The 21649-nt window shown below is 36.5% G+C and overlaps 1 long non-coding RNA gene across 1 annotated transcript; it reads left to right on the top strand.

Moving 5' to 3' along the window:
* The first annotated feature begins 3624 nt into the window (after nt 1-3624).
* Nucleotides 3625-19031, top strand: LOC139126863 (uncharacterized). Its single transcript, XR_011550833.1, has 5 exons — nt 3625-3784; nt 8761-8877; nt 12256-12494; nt 14974-15116; nt 15679-19031. It is a non-coding gene; the product is annotated as an uncharacterized lncRNA (long non-coding RNA).
* Nucleotides 19032-21649: the final 2618 nt, after the last annotated feature.

Raw genomic sequence — 21649 nt, 5'->3', positions numbered from 1 at the left:
TATGTTTCCGGTTGTTTTCAAGGCCATGACTGAAAAAATCACTTTCTCACGACGTCGTATCCACAATCAGATGATACAAAGGACTGCTTAAGTAGAAAAATCCATAAAATACAATTTATCGGGTTTTTTTTCCAAAATCCATTTAAAAATATTGAAACTGAGGCCGGTCAAAGATAAGTCATGGTCAGTTTTAGCATCACAAACCTAGGATAACTAAAATCTTGACAACTATTTCGACTTACATATTTTTGTTATATTATGAACCACTTTTGTTTTTAGGTGCATGTTGATATCTCGTGTTTGCAGATGGTACGAAATTTTCTCTGTTTCGTCTATCACACTGACGTGTGTAAGTTGCTTATTTGTAATCGTCCGATAAAAAGTGTCAATTCTGCTAAGTAGTAGTTATATATATCGGTCTGTAAACCCTTGAAAATCTTGCTGTTTTGCAATAAATTTTGAAACATGTTAATCCCGAGGTACCATAAAATATGACCATAAAAAAGGACTGTTGGGATTTTGCCAAGTGAGTGAAGTGCCACTTTGGTGATTCCATTCTTCTGGCGAAAAAAAATATTATCCTTACCCTAACAAAGTACAGTACCTACTCACCTACCTAGGTGGTCAGCGATTAAATGCGCTATTCTAAATCCTGAAGTTGACAAAGATGGTTAGCTTTGGCCCTTCTATATAGCCGTTCAATGAATCGCTGGCACACACATAGTATATATCAGACACAATGAGTACATTGCCAAACTCGCCTCGTGGATAATTCTGTGCACCAGTACAACTATATATCCACCACCAGGTAGAATATTTCTCGATTAGATTTCTGAGATTCGCACTCAGCATGTTACGGTTCCTACTCACCTTGCGAAGTCTGAATTTCATTAAAGCAAACGAACTAAAGTGGTAAAAGACAGCCCGATACATAATCTCGAACGACAACAGGAGACGCTGAGCTGTTATCAACGCACAGTATTGACAGTAAGTGGGTTTCGGTTCCATAAATACCTGACTTTGAAACGAAGGCTTGTTGTTTGTTTGCCTTCATACAGTCAACCCGTTATATATGGTTTTGACACACAAGTCATGCGACTTCGACGATGTCAGAAGTTTAGAACATTGTTTGGGGGATTATTCTACTTATTACTTTGACCTAAGACAAAACAATGTAAATGTCGAAGCTGTCTCAGCTTAACCTGAAAATACCGAGGTTCGATCATGTGAGTTTTGCCTTCATTAGAAGGTGCTATTTGTTAGAGACTATGAACTGCATATGTCGCTCGTATAAAACGCAATTTTGGACCACGGTGGCAAACGACTCTTTGGACATTTCTGTGTAATGCATGACTGATATTGTTGTTTTGATTATTTTTGTACTATGTTTTGCAAAATACAATAAGTGAAAATGTTCATTTATTTTATTTTATTTATTGTAGATCTAGATTTTCATGATATTGATCTGTAATAATGTATGTATGAATGTATGTATGTATGTATGTATGTATGAATGTATGTATGTGTATGTATGTGTATGTATGTGTATGTATGTATGTATGTATGTATGTATGTATGTATGTATGTATGTATGTATGTATGTATGTATGTATGTATGTATGTATGTATGTATGTATGTATGTATGTATGTATTTATGTATGCATGCATGCATGGATCGATGGATCGATGCATGGATCGATGGATGGATCGATTGATGTATTAAAGTTGTTATGGAATTGATTTGAACACAGCTGGTGTAAATGTGTCTCTCGTTTGAATCCTGTCATGTACATTGTAGTGAAAAGAATGTTATCAACAGCAACATTGCCATCACTTAAACAAATAAACGAAATGACAAGGGCAGCAATACAACATAAAGCTGCGAATCTAGCGCCGCACCCGCCGCCACCTACGACGACGAACAACAACAAGAACAATTAAAGCTGCAAGCAGCGTTGGCGGGGCCCAAGCGATTAACATGATGTCCAATTCTTGCACTGATTATATTATGTGCAAAATTTTAGCTTGAAAACAGTAAGTTCTTGTAAAGAAGAATTTTGAACATCATCTCATATTTGTCTGTTTCATGCAAAATACGATATGGGGACAAAACCATGTGACCGATCCAATTGCCTTTCAGAAACTTGAAAGAGCTCTCACTAAGAAGGACAAAAGTGGAATTTCACTTCCATCAGTGTTTTGGTTCTAGAGAAGAAGATTTTAGAGATAAATTGCGATTTTCGCGAAATCAAATATGGCGTCTTAAACTGAGCACGGTTACCTACCAAAAATTTGTTTCTAAAGTACAAGACATATATGAATTAGATGCTACTCAAAATTGACAATACTGGAAGGTTACAATATTCCATCAAATGAATGTATTCATCTCTGAAATTTAGGCCGTAATAATTGCAAATTTTTGCTGTCTATGCCACAAAATCGTCTGGCATATCATTGTTACATCTTTCAATGTAATGAAGCAGAGAAGAGTAAAGAATGTTGGGCACTCGGGGTTAAAAGTTACTTTTTTCAGTGGGAATGGGCGAAGCATGGCTCAATCAAGGGTAGGGTGTGTCAATAGCTTTATCCTCCTTTTTAAACAACGCTGTAAAGATATTTATATCCAAGATTGGCACGCTAGTTTACCTATATTTAGTAAGCTTGACACTTATCGTCTTATCAAAAATTCATTTTCTTGTGAGTCATATTTGTCAGTTATCCAGGTACACAAGTTTCGCAGTGCTTTATGTCGTTTAGACTTTCTGCACATTCTTACGAATTGAATCTGACAGATATTTAAAAATAAGTCGTTCAGATAGAGTTTGTTGTTTCTGTGATACAAACAGTATTGAAGATGAATATCACTTTTGCCATATTTGTCCATTATATAAAGAGCTCAGAGCCAATAATTACCACTCAACATTTACACTCATCCATCTATTGATAAGTTTACTCTGCTGTTTCAAAGGCAGAATATCACTGTTATCCATAATTTATCAAAGTTTATATTTTTTGCAATGAAAGAGCGAGATAGCATATAATCTGTACAATCTGTGATTTTTCAGATTCTATGTCCAACAATGTGACTGTAAATACTTGAATCGAATAGATGTACTCATCTTATTTATATATATAACAACAGTGTCTTCCGAAATGTACCTATTTTTGATAACTTTTGTATACATTTGGGCTGGAGGCCTATTGTATAAGAATAAAGATTAATAATAATAATTGCAAATTTGGTTAAAAAAAGAAATAATTCCATTTAGTCATATATTTTTCATTTCATCTTTACTGTTCAAAGTTTTACTTTTGTATAATTTTATGACAAGACTGCATCTAGTGCAATTTCCGAGGTGTAAAGTTCTATGCAAATGAGAACAAGTGTAGCGAAGTGTAGCGACGCTAAATTAACACTATACTTGAAAACTTAATGTGTTAGGAGTGTTGGTTTATATTTTAAAGCATTCTGTAAAATTTGTACATTCAGTTTCTTTGATGTATTGTCAAAATAAAGCCAAGAGTGGCGTACTTGATTGTTTGTCATGGAAGGATATGCCTGTGTAAAGCGGACCTACTGTCACAAACGCTCGGTGACCCCCGTGACCCGAAGACTGTACGAGGAATGCCCAGGCGGAACTCGCCGAAGTCACTTCACTATGCGGCCCCGCGGTCGATCGCGTATGAGTTGCGTTTTGTTACATCGTACTGCAAGTCTCACCATTGTAGGGTAGCAGCTGATGATCACGTATTTTCCTCGACTGGCGAAGTCCTTTCTTCCACGTAAGTAACAGTATGCTGCCGCTTAATATAGCTCTCTGCCTGGCATAGCTCCCGGGGCATAGCTGCAGTACAGTAAGTTCGAGGTTTTGCCTGGGTATTTGGGTCGGACGGCAAATCTGGTTTTGTCGTCCAACCCAGATACCCAGGCAAAACCTCGAGCTTCTGTACTGCAGCTGTGCGTGGCACTGCTGTAGCAGTGTGTGTAAAACTGCACAGTGGCTCGAGGTTTTGCCGTCCGACCCAAATACCCAGGCAAAACCTAAAGCGCGAGCTGCTGTACTGATACTGCAGCTGGTCAGCCTCAACACGTACAGCATGCCACGCAGAGTTGCTGAGAGATCGCACTGGTTTCGGTGTTTTGTCAATCATCATGTGTTGTTACAACATACAGTCACACGAAACGTACAAACGTATACTATATTGTCAGTAGACGCCTGCAGAGAAGACCACTTTATTGCTGAACCGCCTGAGAAACGAAAGTTCTGCACGCAGAGGTTTAATAATCACAGCATGGCTATATCTATAGCTCTGCGTGGCAGGGCGCTGTATGTGTTGCCGGCCTTTTACGGCCGTATAACGCCGGTAACACACCCCAGGGCTCGAAATTAACTTTTTTCTCTTGTAGTCCCATTGCATTGGGCTACCATTTTCTGAAGTTGGTAGCCCAGTGACAAGGTCTGGTAGCCCATGCATGAATGAGAAGATTTTTTGTGAAGGATATTTTTATTTATATCTAGACAATGAAAGATTTATTTTTCATGATTCTATTCAGGAAGTGAATTTTCTAGTCATTTGACATCAATACCCGTACCCGCAGATCATCATAGCCTTAGGAGAACGGTGACGCCTCAAAGTTTGACAACCTATTCACACATACGCAGAGCTTGTATGCAATTTTTGCAGTGCTGTGGTGGGATCTGAAGGCTGTGTTTACAAACATCAGGGAAGGTGACAAGCTGCTATTGTAATTTTGAAATTTACTGATGCTACACAGGACTGGAGATTCTCATGATTCATTATGATAATTGTACCGCTGTGATTCCCCGGGGAAGGCAAAAATATCCCCCATGTTTAGACAGATTCACAGACTGTTGTAAAAATTCTGAAAACATGTTTATAACACCATTCCTCTCTATCCCCATTTTTAAATTAGTTGGAAAATTATGCTTGAGTAAGATTGAGATTATATGTCATGCATATTTATTACCTGACGTCATATGAATTATTTATCGCTACTGAAACCCTGCAAGGTTTACAAGTCTGTGGGGAAAAGCATTCACCCCACTATCTGAGCACCAGCCCACCACCTAGCCTTGCAGTCTGCAGAAGTTTATTCCTTCAATTTATTAATTTTTGATATTTATATGCCCACAGACTTGGAGCAAGTCTACAGAGTGCAAAAATGTAGTCAGTTTTGTATTGGAAAAAATTGTTCCTTGTTCTATTGGCAGCCTTGTATACATGGAGTGCATTTGGGGAAATTCCAAAATTTAATTTCTTGTACATAAATGCCCTTATCACACTTATGTTAACCATATTAATTAATGATTAATGTAATTAATATTTAGAAATAATGGGTGATGCCCTGACCATTATTATTCATTTATGGCCAAGGGCAAGCGGAAAGTCAAGAATTAACAAGGCTTGGCGAGCATGCTTATTTTGGCTTTCAGTCTTGCCCAAGCGTATAGATAAATGTTAATGGTCGAGGCAGAGTCTTGTATTTTCATGATATTATCAACAAACCCTAGAAAACCATCAAGATTTACAAAAATTTCCCATGTGAAAATAAAGCACACCTAGCAATGGTATACCACGAGATTTTGACCAGTTCACGACATATATGCACGAGCGATAGCGAGTGTATATATGGAGTGAACTGGTCAAAATCTCGTGGTATACCATTGCTAGGTGTGATTTATTGCTATTATATCATAATAGTATATTGAAATTGTGGTGTGGAACGTCAAAAAACGGATTTTTGCTCAAGCTTAGGCTCGAGCGTGTGCCAGCCATGGTATATCGCCAATATACCACGGTTCTTTTCGCGTCTCGACCAATCGGATCGCTGTATTTACACCATCAATATACTGGTTTGATATAATATATATTATTGCCTAAATATATGGGTTTATGTGCCCGAGAACAGGTGACAATATGCCTGACGTCAGGAGGGCAAATTGTCTCCTGCTGCGAGGGCACATAAACCCATGTATTCAGGCAACAATATTTTTATTACATGCCTCTTCATGGTTACAAATGCTATATGACATTTACAATTTAGTTATATGCAGGACATTTTCAAACAATTTTACCATTATCGACCAACATCAAACGGATTTTTAACGAAAGTAAAAAAAAGTGTGTGCATGTATATTTTACATCTATCATTAAGCGTCTACTTAGATGTAGAAAACATTGAAGTGCTTCACTGGCCTGGGTCACCATGGAAACCAGTCAGTACATCGTTAACCGACCCACTAACTACCCAGATATTCCTTTTCAAATCAATTCACTGATTTGCACTCACATCAAGGCATGTAATAGGCAATGCACGGTCATGCCCACCCTAAAAATTTGGCAAATCTGGAGATTTTTTAAAAAGTATAATTTGGCCCACAAGTGCTTCATTTTGTTTTTGTAATTGATTATTAGCTCCCATATATGCATATGTATATATGCAAATGGGAGGTATTCTTGTATGGTGGAAAAATTTCGTCTGTATATATGTATGTATGTACGTATGTATGTATGTATGTATGTATGTATGTATGTATGTATGTATGTCCGTCCACGTCAAAAACTCCAAAACCGTAGCACCTGCTGTCTTAGTATTTGGTGTACAGGTGCACCTAGGGGTGGAGATGTGAATTTGTTCAAATGAACATGTCAGTGCCAAAAATATGCAAATGAGGGGAAAAAAGGAAAATCCTGCAAATGGCTAAAACTCAGTAAGCATTGGTCAGATTTGGTTGAAACTTGGTATGCAGATTTCTTTAGGTAATTTAAATTATGTGTGCAAAAATTGGGATGAAATTTGCATGTTTGTATTTTTAGGGTATTTTTTCCGTTTTTAGTAAAAAAATCTTGTTCTCTGAAATCACTCGTCTGATTGCTATGAAACTTGATATTCATGTTCCTCAGGATGAACTCAGTCACGCTTGTACAAATTGTATTGATATTGTCATATTTGCAATGTTGGGGCAATTTTCCCAATTTTGATAATTTTTTTTTTTATCCAAAAACTACTGATTTGATAGCTTTGATATTTGGTATACAGGTATCTAAGATTAATCTCAATATAATGTATTGAAGGTATGTTGAAACTGGCAATTTTTTTTTTATTTTGGGGGCAATTTTTGCCTTTTTTGGTCAAAAATTTTTTCTCCTAAAACTTCTGATCTGGTAGCTTTGATATCTAGTGTACAGGTTACTAGGGTTTACGTTAATTAGATATATTTAAAATTAGGATGAAATCTGCAATTTTGTATTTTGGGGGCAATTTTTCTCATTTTTGGTCAAAAAATTTGTTTCTCAAAATTTACCAGTCTGATTGCTTTGATATTTAGTAAACCGGTTCTTAGGGTTTTTGTTAATAAGATATATTGAAATTAAGTTGAAATCCGGAATTTTGAATTTTTGGGGCAACTTTGTGAAACTCTCAGTTTTACTGGGATATCTTTCATTTTGTATTTTTAAGATTTTTTTGGTAATTTTATACCTACTGGAACTAAGAGAATATAATGTGGTTATTTAGTAAGCATTTGATATGGTAAACTGTATTTGGTGTTGAAATGCAGTAAAAAAATCCTGGTAGATTTTGAAAAAATTCCAAACAAATGCCAATAAAAAATTCAGCCAGAGAAGGTTTGACAAAAAGAAAAGGTGGGAAGGTGGGGAAAACAGAATGTACAATGGATCGGATAAAAAAGAAATGTACCTCATCGATCTTTCAGACACCATCCCTTATCAAATGGTCCACCCCGATGTATTTTTGCACACAATTAACCATGCAGTGTATTTTAGTTTAAGATGTCAAGTTAATTAAGGATTTGAAAGGAATAGTCAAGTTCACCACAGTTTAACTTTATCTCTTGTGTCATCATCCTTGTGTAATTGGTTAAGTTGTAAGTTGTTCCATATGTGGATGCACCAGCTGTTCTGGAAGAAAACAATGTTTACTTTTCCTGTAGGGTTTCTGAGTTGATGATTGTATGTTGAAATTTCTCCATGTATCTGGTGTATGGGCAAAGTGTAAACATTGGTTGCATGTTATGTATTTCAGTCTGTGTCAAATATTGTAAATGAAAAATCAAGAACAGTTTGCTGTGTGCTTGTAAAAGATAGCATATTTGTCAATACATAAACTGCCTTGCAGATTGATTGTCTTAAAGATTATCACAGAAGTTGAAAAGGAAAAGAAACTAATCAAATTGCTGTAACGTATTCACTCTCAGTGCCTGTATAGGCCTATACTTAACTATTTTATCATTACATTCAGCTGTTTGTTATATCTTTATCACTCTCCATGGGCCAAGGCACACTTGGGGTCAATGTCATCACTCTGTGCCAGTCTGTGTATGTCAGTCTGTCTGTATGTATGTCCATGTTTCATACAATTGTTGACTTGTTTTGATAACTTATATGGGAGCGAACAGTGATGTTGTCACTATTTTGATCTTTGTACAATTGACAATTTACATGTTTGCTGAAAAGTTACAATGTTAGCATTATTATTCATTTTCACGGACATAAAAACAAACCATTGCTGTGTATTTGTGGTCAGTCACATGGTTCAGCTCGACCAATTAAATGAGATGTATATAGCATGGTAATACATAATGAATGAGTGAATGATTTTACTAATCATTTGACCCATATATTCATGATTATAAAGTTGAGTATCCATTGTACAGACAGTGAGGAATAGGATTATCTGCAAGATTCTAATTGTATTCATTGATATTTGCCTACAGCTGTAAGTATACCTCACGTACCCTGGTCGTAAAGCCTCAGAGGTACATGTATGTGAAACTTAGAAGGAACAAGAAGCAAAAGATGGATAACTGATCTTTAATAAAATCCTTCATCAGGTAAGATTTGTTTTAAATTTTTAATTATTTTTTATTTTTATTTCCTGCACATGTCTCATTCATTATCAGTTAAGCTTTTCGCATGCTCTGTTTTATTTGGCGGATACTTTCTTCAACATCAATTGCTTTGTACATAACTTATGTAATACATGTAAGTATTTTAGAATATGCGTCTTTAGTGTGGTCTCCTTGGCAAAAAAAAACAACAGGACAAAATAAAGCAAGTGCAAATGAAATTCATGAAGTTCCTTTGTTTCAAACATAGCATCCTTACAGCCGAAATAATTATGAAGAATTCTGCAAGCGTTTGAACCTTTGGCCTCTTTATCATTGGAAATTATTTATATTTTTTTAGAAATATAAGAATAATGTGTATGATTGTCCCCAGTCATGTTTCATATTAATTTTGATGTTCCTCAGTAAACTACATTTACTAGAACCCGCATTGCAACTCTGATATGCAACTCTGACTCACTCGTATCATCCCTCTATGTAGATGGCTTCCGCTCCTCTGATCACAATCCGGTTGTTGCAAAGTTATCTCTCCCGAAACCACATCGTCTCAAAAAAGAATTCACATATCGTCAACTGAGTAAACTTTCAACTAAGGATTTGTTGAAAGACCTTGACAGCATGCAGTATTCTCTGATCCACCACGTGATCTGAATGATGCCGTTCATACCTATAATTCAAAACTCTGTGAACTTCTTGACAAGCATGCACCCATAAAAAGGCGTATCGTCACTGTAAGACCAAATTGTAAATGGTATACATCCGAAATTGCAGTTGCCAAGAAAACTAGACGCTCTGCTGAGAAACAGTGGCGTAATTCCAAACTTGAAATTCACCGACAAATTTACCGTGATTCCTGCAAAAATACCAATGCCCTCATCCGAAACGCCAAAGTAAACTATTACAAAGATCTCATTGAAAAGAATGCTCACGACCAGAAGTCTCTCTTCAAAATTGTATCATCAATTTCATCGTCACCAAATAATAATTTGCTTCCGTCCCATACATCTGCATTGGAATTAAGTAACCGTTTCAGTGACTTTTTCACTACAAAGATCACAGACATACGCTCAAGCCTTGATGCTCGAAGCTCATCTGATGACTTTGGTGATATGGAAGTCATTTCTCCAGTATCCTTTGATCATTTTCAACCAATATCAGAGGAGAAAATCTCTGTGTCATCAAGGATTCGCCGAATAAAACATGCAGTTTGGATCCATTTCCAACATCATTTGTCAAGCTGTGTCTTGATAAGCTACTCCTGATTATCACATGGATTGTTAATCTGTCACTGGAATCTGGCTTTTTACCCCATTCTTTGAAGTCTGCAGTCGTCAAGCCCCTCATAAAGAAACCAACCCTGGATCCAGAAATTCTCAAAAACTTCCGTCCAATCTCCAATTTACCTTTTCTGTCGAAGGTAATTGAAAAGGTCGTTGCTGCTCAGCTGAAAGACTTCTTGAACCAAAACAATCTACTCGATCCACTTCAATCTGCCTACAGACAATATCATAGTACAGAAACAGCACTCCTCCTTGTTCATAACGACATTCTCACTGCTCTTGACTCTGGACAAATTGTTTTACTGGTTCTATTGGATCTATCTGCAGCTTTTGATACCATTGATCACGACATACTTTTACAGCGTTTATCAAATCTTGGGATCAAATCTACTCCTCTTCAATGGCTTCGTTCATATCTCACAGACAGATCTCAGTCAGTTACATTAAATGGACAAAGATCACTGCCTCAAATGCTGCGATACGGAGTTCCTCAGGGGTCTGTTCTTGGACCTCTCTTGTTTCTAATCTACATATCACCACTCGGACAGCTCATCCACCGCCACAAACTCCAGTTCCATCAATTCGCTGATGACAATCAGCTGTACCTATCTTTCAAGAAATCCAATACCACGTCTGCCGTATCTTCTGTTGAAGAAACTGTTAATGATATTATGAGCTGGATGACACAAAACAAGCTGAAGTTAAACAACTCTAAAACGGAGGTCATTTAATTCGATCTAATTTGACCATTCACCAGCGCCTTTCACTGACATCAACATCTGTTCCAGTGTTATTGAAACCACTTCATTTGCGAGGAACATCGGTGTAATATTTGATGACAACCATACATTCCAACAACATATTGGTGCCACTTGCAGTGCTATTCACTTCCTCCTTCGCAAAATTGGTCGTATCAGAAAGTACTTGTCCAGAGATTCCTGTGCCACCCTCGTCCACGCGTTATATCTTCAAAGCTTGACTACTGCAATGCTCTACTATATGGCTTGCCCGATACACAATTACAGCGGTTACAACGTGCCCAAAACACAGCAGCTAGAATTGTTACAAAGACCAGGAAATCCGACCACATTACCCCCATACTTATGCAACTTCACTGGCTTCCAGTACATCATCGCATTGTATACAAACTTTTGCTGATTACTTACAAAGCCCTAAATGGACAAGCTCCACAATATCTCAGGAATTTAATAACACCATGTGCCTCATCACGTGTTCTTCGTTCATCTGATAAATGCCTTCTGCACACACCTAGATGGAATCTGACTACCTATGGTCGCCGCTCCTTCTCTGTAGCAGCTCCTGTCCTTTGGAACTCTTTGCCCCTGGACATAAAAACCTCTCCTAATGTCAACATTTTCAAAAGACGCTTAAAAACTTACATCTTCCAGAGAGCTTTTTCATTGTAACTCTAAGCGCCACTGAGCATTGTTTAACTTTGGATATTAGGCGCTATATAAATTTCTAGATAGATAGATAGATAGATAGATAGATAGACTCGCAGTATAAAACTCAATGTATTTAGGTACTTGGCTCTTCAAAGATATATGGCTACTCTAAATGAATTGTGCATTTCCAGCCCTGCCATTGACATCACTTTATCTTGTCAAAGTTTCAGATGCCTGGTCAGAATGTCATGCTTAAATATGTACATATTTTTAATGGTTTCATATAGTTTGTTGTGTTGTTTATTGTTTTATTGTACCTTATGCATTTATATTTTATGTATATTTTATGGAGCTGTTAATGTGACTTGTTCCTGTTGGTCTTCCTTTGAAATAAATATATAAATAAATATATTGCTACTTGCTTGAATACACGTCTTGACCTACATTATGTACCTGTTTCCTTTAAAAAGGTCCACAATCACCAGTGAATACAATGGGTTTGGGGCAAAGTTATAGTTTAATTAAAATTACAGAAGTCATAAACAATCAAGTTGTCTTATCTTGCATATAAAAAGCCATATTTTAGAATGAACTGATGTAAACTAATGTCAGCAACTTGCAGGAGATAATATTTACATTGCATGCTTCAAGTTAATGTTTTCTTTGCACCTAATCAGATTCAAGATCCCTTGCTGAGACAGTGCATACTGGGCAATGACAACCAGGTGAAAAGCAACATAGTGACAATACCATCCTCCATTGCAAAGGAAATACACAGTGTGTGGCTATGCAAACAGCCAAAATGAACAGAGATCGTGGTGTTGACATCAATGCAGAGCAAAAACCTGTGGAATTGAGGGAGTCTTTCATCAATATATTTACTTTCCTAAGACAATGGGTCCTTGCTGTGGCACAGGTTTGTACTTACACTGTTCAGTGTTTCCACTGGCTAAATTTTCCCCTAAGCCATTATGGCTAATTGAGACCAAAATTGATTAGCCAGAACTATAGCCATCAAAATTACATGTAATTGCATTTATGATTTTTATCCAACTGACAGTTGTATACTCAGGTGGGTCCTATCAGTTGCTACAATGGCAAGATGACATTAAACTAGTCCAATAATCATTTACATTCAAGGTAATACATTACCAGGTCCATTTGTGATTTAAAAATTTAAGTAGGACCATCCTGAACGACTGATAATCAGTGGCAATGTAAATAAATAACTATTTTTTATGGAACAAACTGCTTTCTTAATAACATTCACAACAAATTTTATTTCCTGTGTGCCAAACACTTATGTGACTTGCACTTTTGTAAATGTATCAAGATGTATCACAAGTATTACATCATTGACAGGGTAACTTCAAGATGTTTCCTTTGAAAGATCCATAGCTTCTGCCTCAGTCATCAAGTGCTTTCAGTTCTCCAATCACAGAGTCTAATTTTTACACCAACTGTTCACTTTAAGAAGGTGTACTGGTAATTACATTTTGTACACTAGGTGTAAACAGTCGCCTCTTTCTATTGGTAGTCCAAACAGTGAATGCTTAGTTTCAAAATCAAACTGGGTGTATATGTTAAAATGTCCTGTCTGGCCACATGTCTTACAGAAAAAAAAGCTGACTCTTCTCTTATTCAAACACTAGCCATGGAAATTCAACGAACTATTCCTGGCACACTTTCTTTTTTTTGTAACTACTCCTACCCTGCAACTCTGCGGACAGCCTGTGCAATTATCTTTTTTGCTTACTTGTACTCGAACACGACTTAGCATGTCACAGTGTGCTGCTTGTTGTTCAGCATTGTAAACATTCAACTGGACAACATCCTAGTTATATCTTCATGCAAATTTATGACCTATGCCTATCCACAATACAGTGTTATATTCAGTACTTTTACACATCATGGCAGAAAGTGACCCCTGCCTATATCCACAAATACATGTACACGGTATGGAAGATAACCCGGGCCTATCCTCAATCCAAATGCATTCACATGGTATGGAAGATGGCACAGACATATCCACAATACACATAATATATAAAATGCAATGGAAGATGACCTAGGCCAATCCACAATACACATACATGCACACAGTATGTACATGTAAGATGACTCAGGCCTATGTAGAATACAAAATGGGAGATGACCAAGGCCTATCATCAATACAAACAGTCTGTACCTGTATCGTATTCAGGATAGGCGTGGGTCATTTTCAATAAAATATGTACCGTTATTGTATTCAGGATAGGCCTGGGTCATTTTCCATAGCAGGTACCTGTATGTGTATTCTGGCTAGCCCAGGGTCACCTGCGATGCTGAATAATTGTTTTGTGGATAGGCCTAGGTCATTGTATTTGCATAGGTTATAACATTTACATGAAGTTAGGCTCAGGACGTCATCCAATTGACAGTTTACCATGCTGCACTCATTTATAGCTGCCTCTGAGGTTGCCACAGAAGTGTTCTAAGGTGCCGGTTTTTGAAACACTGGTTTCATTCTGTTCACCACCCTTGCTGTCATTGGCTGCTGCTGTCTGCTTAGTTTTTGAAAATACACTGCAATCAGTGTTTCCTGACTATGTTAGAAGCATTGTTTACAAAGCACTTGTCATCATAAAATAACAAGGTCATTGCATGCAGCCATCTGAAAGCATGGCATATCACTTGTTACTGATTATAATAGTTTTCTGAGACTGCACACTAAAGCGAGGAAAGAATGAACACCCAGGGATGTTGAAAAATATCTCTGCCTTTTAACTACACTCTCGATCAGCCCCTGAAAAATAGCACTAACCAGTTTCCGAAGGATAGTTGAAAAATATTTCCCAATCTGCAGACATTTCATTTCCCATTTCACGCTCTTGCGAGTGGCAGCGGAAACACTGCTGTTGTCATACACAGTTGTAGTTCTTTTTAAAATACCCTCTTGAGTAGATCAAATGTATTACACCTCTACTAGTATTTAATCAGTAATTTTGTTGTGATAATCATGGCTTACACATTTTTGGTGAAGTTATTTTCTCTTTTTAGCTGAATTTGCTAAAAAAATTTTCTTTAGACTTGGCACTCTATGAATTGCCTAGTGAAATGCAGATGATATGATAAATGCACATGACTAGACATTCAATACATGTAGCTTCATTCGTAGGATCCATAAAACTGTTATGATGAAATATATTCCAATGAGAGAATACATCTGGTATGCACACGTGATTTATAACGTTTACATGTGTGTAATGCTTATCATCATTAGGGTTAAGGACATACAGAGTGTTTACAATTCATCCCAGCAATACATCCCATCATCAAATGTATTTTAATCATTCGGTTATCATTGTCATTGAAAGAGTTATAAGTAATCATGAGTCTATCTGTTTACAATTCAGAATCAGCAGTGAATGCTGCAATATCAAGGATGAGAAATATCATTGACCTTGACAAAGAGCGTTAAAGACAAAGTGGAGGGCTTTGAATTGGACTTGGACCATGACATTATAACGAAAGATGAATGGAAATGATCAAACAACAGGTAAATTTCTTCCATTTCAGTCCTTGCACCCAAGTATATGTACACAAGTGACTGTTGCAAAGATGTGCTGGAAGTGGTATCTTGTAACTTGCACAAAGTGTTTTATGTTAGTTGTCTTTATATAGCTACACATGTATAGCATCTTACAATTACAAGAATACTAATTAGAAACACAGGTTCACAAAAACATAAGTGATACATTGCTGTATTTTAATTGACATTGCCAGCAGCAACTATGCAGGTGCATCAGCTTAACACTAATCCATCCAGAATTATACACAACATGCATGTGATAGCAATCCTCATTCTTAAACTGTGCAGGACATTGGTTGTAGCCAATCTATTACATATGACATGAGCAAGAAGGAAAAGTGTGGTTGAGATGTCTAGTTAGAGAAACATGCATATAGCGGAGACAAAATAAATTTATTTGTTCTTTGTACACAAGAATTCTTGGATATGTAACACACAAATAAACTAACTTTTTTGTGAAGAGAAATTATTATCTTCCATGATTGGTCCATGATTGTCTTCCATGAGTTTATTATTATTTCTATGTTAGGGAACAGGTGTGTATATCCATGCAGAAGAGGAAGCAAGATAAATCCAAAACCGACTTCAAGCAGCATTTTACCACGCAAAGAAAGGAACCAACTACCAGGGACAGTTGTCTCAAGATGAAGACAGTGGGATTGCATCTCCATTTGGTAGAGGATTTCCTATTAGTCAGTATGGTGGACAGACGTGAACCCTTACACTGCTCAGCACACAGATTGTATGTACATGTATGTTGGGATCAAAAACTCCTAAACCACTACACCTACCACAGACAAACAGTGGGCAACTTAACAGATATAACCCGCAATACTAAGCATCATCATATTACAGCTAGTACACAGAACTGTTTAAGGTAGTCCAGCTCAAAGAGAGGAAAAATTCAACTTTCAGAGCACTGAGAAAACACAATTATTATTTCATGCCTCCCCTCAGTATCATGGTGATCTCTGTAGTATAATAACAAACCTGTAGGTAATTGTCACTTGTGATGATTGTTTATAAACATTCCATTATCACTTTTTCTGCTCCAGAGGTGTACATGTCAATCAGGACCCAGATTTACATATACTGGTCAATAACATTGCAATGTGCACATGTATGATATATATAGGTACTTTGTTCCCAGTAAGCTTTCAGAAGAAGAACAAGAAACTAGAGTTGATATTATAAAATTTGTGAAAAATTCATCAAAAAGATACAGCTACACTGCAGCCCAAATTTCATTGGAAGCTGTCATTATTTACAGCCTAAGGGGGGGTGGGGGGTGGGGTGGGGGGTGGGATGTTGGAGGAATTTTGTCGGAAACTCTAAAATTTCAAGTACCCGCCCCCCCCCCCAAACCATGATGAATTTGAGTAACCCCCTCTCTTACATGGAAATTTTGACTGACCCCCTCCCCCTCACTTTTGAAAACTTAAATTTCAATACATGTATTTTATATAATTTACATAAATACAGCAATAGTAAAGACCATTCAAATCCTAGTGTACCCTGCTAGATAATCATTGGTTATCTCATGACGGTTGAAAAAGGTGAACCAACAAAATGAAATTCAAAGTCACAACAAAACATAGATGTCAAAGGTCACACTATAACCAGTATACAACCACATACAGTATTGTTTAATATGGATGGGTATCATAACAGGGTCCTCACTGGGATATCTGATAGGGTAGACTTTGAAAGTACTGATTGAAGAACATGCGGAAGGCTGATGGGGAAAGTGTCCGACGGGCTTGCTCATCTCCCTTGCATGGAAAAATTTGAGAAATTGTAGTGTGCATTGGTACAGTTTGGCGTAATCTCAGAGGTGTTTTCAATGTGTAATTTTACTGAGTAAAAATTTTTAGAAATTGATGTGTGAAGTGGTGCAATCTGAGAGGTACGTGTTTCAATACATTTTGCACCAACGTTTCAATACATTTTGCACCAAAAATTGAGTAAACCGCCTTCTTTCTCTCAACATTTTGAGTAACCCCCCCCCCTATAGCTTTCAATATTTTGAGTGACCCCCTTCATATTCCTCTGACCCCCCCCCCCCAGCTGTAAACAATGATGGCTTCCAAGGAGATATATCTTCAAGCTTGTGCGATATGGATTTCAGGCAATGTCAACTTGTGGACAGGGTACAGAGATTTATGTTGCAGATTATTGCAAATTGGACTAACTCGTGAATACAGTACATGAAGTCCCATTCCATTATCAAGAGCAAAAGCTGAAAACTACATCTGAAGCTTGCTTTGGAGATCAAAATTATTGCTTGTAATAAGTTAAAATTCATGTTATCAGAAAATCACAAGCACACCTTTAGCAGTCTGACAAGCTTATGAAAAATAGAGATTTACAAGTATATATGTTATCATTACTTGTTTACTTGTATTCCAAGGAATATAACTTTAAAAAGAACAGACATGGAATCAAATGGTTAAATTCTATTTTAGCTCTGCAGTTAGTGTGAATGAGCTTATTTTTAGCTACTATAGTCTATAGAAGCTATTGGGATGGGTATCCGTCTGGCGTCCGTCTGTATGTATGTATGTACGGTATGTATGTATGTATATGTATGTCTAATTTTGAGGCGTCCGTCCTCTCAAATGTCTTGAGAACCACCATACTTACTGATTTGATATTTGTTGTGTAGATGAAAATATGATTTTGAGAAACCAATTTTTTCAAGTTTTTGATATTGTTGAAAATATCCAAATTAGTGCCAAAAAAGGCGTTTTTGGTAAAAAATCTTCTTCTTAATAACCGCTGGTCAGACAGCTTTATTATTTGTTATAAAGATCCTAGGGATAACCCAACTTAGATTTGTTCAAATTGTGATGATATATGCAAATCTGTATTTTTAAGGAATTTTTTGGTTATTTTTGGTCAAAACTTTATTTCATCAAACCGCTCATCTGACAGGTTCCTACAGATAAACTTAATATGATATATTGAATATATGACGAAATCTGCAATTTTGTTTTTTTGGTGCTATTTTTGCCATTTTTGGTCAAAAATGTGTTTCTCAAAAACTACTTGTCTGATGCCTTTGATATCAGGTATACAGGTTCCTAGGGATTGTCTTAGTGTGATATATTGAAATTTGATGAAATCTTCAATTTTCGTATTTTTTGGTCAATTTTTGCCATTTTTGGTCAAAATATTTGTGTTTCAAAAGTTACTCATCTGATAGCTTTGATATTTGGCAGACATGTTCTTAGGGATGATCTTAATGTGACATTGTGAATTTTTACAGCTGTCCTGAAATGAGCTAGCAAAGATTTCCACCCTCTTCATCAATAAGTGTCAGAAATAGTCTCTACACTCTACATAACACAGCTGAGCTCTATCCACTGCCATTTCACTTGCTTACAAATGAGAACTTTAATGCTACCAATATGTCACAAACCATTAAAAGAGAGTTTCCATGTTGTTTAGAAATGAATGTATTCATGACATCAATGTCAATTGGAAAAAGCCCTCCACTATTATGCCTGTAAAAATATGCAGCCAAGTATTAAAGCTGTGTATTGTGAAATTCTCTTGTTACACAGTAAAGACTTTTATCACAATACTTAATGCTGATTTACATGGGATAATGATCTCATCCCCAATTGGCAGGATTGACATTGTATCAGCTGTACACTGATGTATACTTCAAACTTCCTCACATATGTAAGATTTAATTGATTCCTCCAGTAGTTCAAATTACATTGCATTTGTAACCTTTGTAATTGTGGAAAATATATGCTAGTTTTTTCCAAGGCCTGCATATGTAAGAACACTTGGTTGATTGTGTATCACTCTTTACAATGTAATACAGATATTAATGGTAAATAAAACCTCCTAACAAGCTTTTATACAGCATAACATGTATTTCTGTCTCTATCATATCGTAGGATGATCTACCGGGTATGTGTGTCTCTAGTGTTTTTTAAAATGTATTGAAATATATTCAAATAGATGTAAGCCATCTTGAATATCACATTCATACACTGTGCCAAATGGCAAGTTGATCAATCTTGAATCCCACCAATTTCAATGTGTCAGAGATATTATGCGTATTTTATCATAGAAAGCATTAATGTTTTCAAGAAAAATTTAAGTAAACGTTTACGTGTCATGAAAATGTATATTCTCCAAAAAAATATCAGTTATCTTTCTATGTACAGTAAAACTATATTTTCTATATGATATTTTTCCAAAGAAATATCACATATTAGAGGTCTTGTTGCATTGTGTACACACATTAGTCCACGGAGGTAAGTTCAGAGAGGGACTTATGGTTGCATGAGTCTGTGCATTTGTGCATGCAGGTATCTCAGACGTGCCTGAGCCAATTCTTTTCATACTTGGTACAAGGACATAAAACTATGAAATACATATGCAAAACCATTGTTTTTGGCGTGGCGTGAATAATTAGTACTAAATTGCATGATTAGTGAATTTTGAAAAAGCTAGGTTTCTAGAAAGATGGTGACGAAATTTAGTACTGGTGTTTCTCACACAATTCTGATAACAGACAAAGATTTACATCAGTATTTTGTCAATTAATTGCTAATTTGCATATTTAATGAATATTTATGATAAGTTTAATGTAAGGAATCCTGCATCAAATTTGACTAATGTGGTACAGATGTTGATCTCCCAGGACTACCATAGTGTGCAATGGCATTTAGCAGTGTTAAGTCAATTACTTGCTAATTTGCATATTTGATGAATTTTCATAATTAAGATGATGTGTTTAGAAATTCTGCAAAGTTTACAAAATCTAGTCCTGTAATAGTGTTCAAAGACATTTACCGGTATCATGATAATTAAGGTCTAATTTGCATATTTAATGAAATTTACTTATAAGCGTAATTAGTTAAGAAATACTGCATCAAATTTGATAACACGTCGTAGCATAGTTCCTAGAAATGATGTACAGATGTAGACCTTTCAGTGTGGAATTTCACTTGTTGAATTTTTCAATGAAAACAGGCAAATTTGTTGCAATTTTTCTAAGATTTTTAGGTTTTTTTAAATTCAAAAAGCCATGGTTTTCAGGAAACAGAAACATTTTTACCTCACATTTGGTATATATATAAAATCAATGAGAGGCTATCTTATAAAGATGAATCAGTTCATTTGCATATCTGTGTATGTATGTATGTCTGTCTGTATGTGTGTTTGTGTGCGTGTGTGTGTGCGTGTGTGTGTGTGTGTGTGTGTGTGTGTGTGTGTATGTATGTCAATTAAGATTAGAAACTCCTAAACCGCAGCACCTACCATCTTAGCATTTCACGTACAGGTGCACCAAGGGGTGTAGTTGAGAACATGTTCAAATGTCAGTGCCAAAAATATGCAAATTAGGGGAATAAAGGAAAAATGCGGCAGCTTGCTAAAACTCTGTAACCTTAGGTCATATTGGGTTGAAACGTGGTGTACGCAGGTTCCTTTAGGTATACTAAGTAAGTTACAGAGTAAGGAGTGTACAAATTGAGGTGAAACATGTATGTTTGCATTTTTGGGGTTATTAGTCCCCACGGACGAAGTCCGGGGGGACTTATAGATTGGGTCATGTCTGTCTGTCAGTCTGTCAGTGCGTCCGTCCGTGCATCTGTGCGTCAGTCCGTTAACGCAGATATCTCAGACATGCCGTGGTCAATTTCTTTCACACTTTGCACAAGGACAGTACCCTACCCCATACAGATGCACGTCGATTTGTTTCACAATGCGATCATTTTTGGCCGTGTTAGAGGACTTTTTAGTTTACAACTCCATAGACTCCCATGTATAAAGCAGTTCTACATAGACTCCCATGTATAAGGCCAAGAAAAATAAAAATTTAGTTTCTCATCGTATTCATATTGCAAAAAGGATGGAGTGACACAGTTTTTAGTCCCCCCGGATGAAGTCAAGGGGGCTTATAGATTGGGTCATGTCAGTCCGTTCGTCCATCTGTTCGTCCATCCGTTCACGCAGATATCTCAGATATTTAGACAAAATGTCACGTGACCTCAGTGACCTTTGACCTGAAATATACATATTTGTCCATAACTTAGTAACCACAAGTGCTACACCCTTCATATATGGTGTGATGGGACACCTTATGACGGCACATACTGTACCTCATTAATTATGCACATATCTAATTTTGGGCAAGCGAATAGAGCTAGAGGTCTGATTTTTGTTATGTAGGGATTAATTAGCAATACAATTTTTTTTTGAAAATGTCACGTGACCTCGATGACCTTTGACCTTGGTTATACATACACACACACACACACACACATATAAATATATATATATATATATATATATATATATATATATATATATATATATATATATGCATAACTCAGTAACTGCAAGTTCTATACCCTCCAATTTTGATAGGATGTTAGACCTTCAGATGTCACATCTTGTACCTCATTTATTATGCACATATGTATTTCTTGGCTGGCCAATACAGCTAGAGGTCTTATCTTTTCCCGATTTAGAAC

Source organism: Ptychodera flava, unplaced genomic scaffold (assembly GCF_041260155.1).
Source record: "Ptychodera flava strain L36383 unplaced genomic scaffold, AS_Pfla_20210202 Scaffold_141__1_contigs__length_120963_pilon, whole genome shotgun sequence".
NCBI lineage: Eukaryota > Metazoa > Hemichordata > Enteropneusta > Ptychoderidae > Ptychodera > Ptychodera flava.
This window is presented reverse-complemented; position numbering and strand designations above follow the sequence as displayed.